Here is a 3,528-nt window from a genome sequence, read left to right as displayed (position 1 = left end):
GTATAATTTATTTAATATATAATTATACTTATAAAATGTATAAAATAAATGATTAAATAAAATTTGCGTACATAGTTTTTATAGTTTGATTGACTAGATATAATAAGTACAATATAAAAAAATATTATTATTTTTTATTTTTAATTTTACAATTAATAATACTTATTATTATTTTAATATCATAAAAAAATAAATAAATATTGAAATAATTTAATTTTTATGTATATACTTAGATAAAATGTATATTTAAATTAGATGAAGGCAAATATTACCCAATTTAACTAAAAGAAAAAACATTATATGGATCTCCTAAAAGGATATTTTTATGTAAATCGAATGAGATCTATTCGAATTATAAAATCCAACACTAATTTAAATTAGTGCAATTCGAATTACTAGAAAAACTGCAAATCGAAAGGGTCCAATTCAAATTATGCATGGACGAAATCTTGCATTAAATCGAATGTGATTGAATCGAACTATGCGCAAATACCTCACTAATTCGAATTACACCCAATTTTGAGCACATGGTAATTCGAAACAAGCTGTTTCGATTTGCCCATAGTTACTAATTCGAAGTGGGTTCATTTGAATTACCACCAAGGAGCAGCCTAAGGTAATTCAAATTGAACTCATTCGAATTACCCAATCCTTACCCTATAAATATAGTTCGAGTTGAACTCATTCGAACTCAATTTCAAACTCCTACCTCACCAAATCCTAGAGAAAACACCATCCTAAAACTGCAAGAAAGTGTTCAACATTCGAATATTCCATTGATGGGGGATAACTAGGACCGACTTTATCGTCTGGATGGAGTGACTCATATAGCTGATGTCATCAATGAAGAGGTTAGTGCGCACATTTTTTTCGAAAATATTTCATGTGTTACTTTTTTTTTGTTTCTTATAACGCTAGTCATTATTTAGAATGGTCAAGTTAGATAGAGTTGAGACACCAAAAAAAAAGTTATATAGAGTTGTTCTATTAGTGATTTATTAGTTTTTAGAAATTCGACGGAGCAATTTTTAATTTGAATTGTGATTACAAATAAGTAGACGAATATGAGTAGTAAAGATAGTGGGGGTGCAATTTATTTAGAGTCGGTTTTTTGTGTTAACATTAAACTTAGTCGTTAAAGTAAATTTTTTTGTTAATGTTATACTATTTTTTATTACACTCAGCTTGATGTTTATATGATGTATTTGAATGCGTAACATTATTTTGTTGCGTACAAGTTGTATTCTTGAATTAAAACATGCATTAGTTGATAATGTTGTATAAATATGTTCCGAGATGAGCGACAATCTAATACATTTTTTATGCAGCCCCATCGATGTATCCTGAGCATGCGACGGCAGTGGAGTATGCGCCTGGATGAGAGGATCGTTTCGTATTTGCACATGGTCGGTTTATACCATCTTGCGAAACTAAACGAGACCTGGTTTAGGTTGGATAAGCTGCTAGTTAGTGCATTCGTGGAGCGATGGTGTCCAAAGACGCACACGTTTCATATGACGTTCGAAGAGTTCACGATTACACTGCAAGACGTGGTGTACCAGTTAGGGCTGTCGATCGATGGACATTATATCAGTGGTTGCCTGACAGATTTTCAGATGTACATCGAGGGTGGTCGCCCAGCTTGGATGTGGTTCGAGGAGCCGTTGGGTGTATTACCTCCTGCGAACTGCATCGACAAGTTCGCAGTGAAATGCAGTTGGTTCCAGGAGACATTCGGAGAGCTTCCTGATGGTGCCGATGAGGCCACTGTTATGAGGTATGTCCGGCCTATATCATGATGCTGTTGGAGACTCAGCTATTTGGCGACAAGTCCGATACTCGCATTCACATTAGGTGACTGCCATACGTAGCCAGGCTTGAGGACATGGGTGGGCATAGCTGGAGATCAGTTGCTCTCTCATGGTTATACCAGTGCATGTACTGCGTGGCGAATAGACACGTGGTGAAGTTAGTCAGACTGTTACAACTGCTTCAGTCATGGATCTTCTGGGGATTCCTTGCATTCAGACCCGATGGACATGATATGTTCGGCTGGCCTTTGGCCACGAGGTACTATTCTATTCAAATGCTTTATTTGTCATAATTATTTGGTGTTAGCTTCATTTAGTGATAATCTGGGTTTGGGTTACAGGTGGTCAGGTCACAACCCTACAGCGAGCGAGAAGGGACCTCGAGTTGCGAGTTAGAGGCTTAGGATAGATCTCTTACAGGCTGGGGATGTGAGTATTTCAACCACTCTATATAGTTAAAATCTTTTTTAGATTAGCAACATTGTATATTTAACGATGATGTTTCATATCTATTTCTATTCACAGTTCATTTGGATGCCGTATAGCTCTCATGACATAGTTCAGGTAGTGCATCCGGAGATATTGGAGCCTCGGCATGCGGCGTTATGGAGGTTCGTGACAACGTTGATATATTTTGCTGTCATAGAGTGGCAACGGGTAGATCGGGTGCTACCGCAGTTTGGTGGAGCATAGCCTCGACCCCGAGCCATACTAGACATCGACTTCTTTATGTCGAAGGATGGCAGAGGCGGTGATCGGTGGTTCCCATACAGCTTGTAGTTTTAGCCATAGTTATCAAAATCGAACCGGTAATCGACCCGGTGAAGCTACTGGGTCACTGGGTTAGTGGTTCAACCAATTGGTCAGTGGTTGAACCGTTTGACCCGATAATAATTAAATAAATATATAAAACTATAATACAATGTTTATTAAAAAATAAAAATTAGTGTTTAATATTTCATATTATTTAAATTTAAATAAATTATGAAATAAACATATATAAGTTGAATTACATAAATAAACATGTGAGGTTAAAATTATTCTAATAAAATATGAACTAATGTAAGGTTGCAAGTTTGGAGCATTGCTCATGAGAACTTGGTTATTATATATTCTATTATTAGCATATAATAGAATAAGAGCATGCCTGGCTTAGTGGTACAAGAGCTGCAGCTTTACACAATCCTTCTAGGTTCGAATCAGGCAGACCACCGATTCACCGGTTTTCTGGTTGAACTGGCCGGTCTAGTCTAGTTCTGATAACTATGGTTTTAGCACCTCCATTGGGACAACCGGGAAGATCATGTGATTCGGTTTGATGTTGTGCCAGGCCCAGGTCCGTCGCATGAGTTTCTGGATTGGTGGAGCCAGCATGGCAGGAGATTCCTGTCACCTGAGCTCTTCCTTGGTGACCCCAAGACTGTTCCTATTCCGGTCGAGGCAACTCAGCGAGATCCAGGTCGATTTCTGACATAGATCGGGTGGATGATGCTCTAGATAGGCGTCGAGTTGAGCAAAGGTGGGATCATGATGGGCTGACAGTGGGATGGGGAGTGGACTTGGAGGAGGTGCGCATGGCGGAGGTGGTAGAGGATCCCATGGTGGAGACTGATATGGTTCTGGTGCGGGTGATGATTTGGGCAAAGGCAGCAGGGGAGATTGAGGAGGACCGTTCGGTGATTACTTTGTCGGTGTCCCCAGTGATTACCAGGCGGTT

The sequence above is a fragment of the Arachis ipaensis genome, chromosome B03 (assembly GCF_000816755.2).
Source record: "Arachis ipaensis cultivar K30076 chromosome B03, Araip1.1, whole genome shotgun sequence".
In the NCBI taxonomy this organism is placed as follows: Eukaryota; Viridiplantae; Streptophyta; class Magnoliopsida; order Fabales; family Fabaceae; genus Arachis; species Arachis ipaensis.
The sequence above is the reverse complement of the archived record's forward strand: the minus strand, read 5'-3'. Positions refer to the sequence as shown.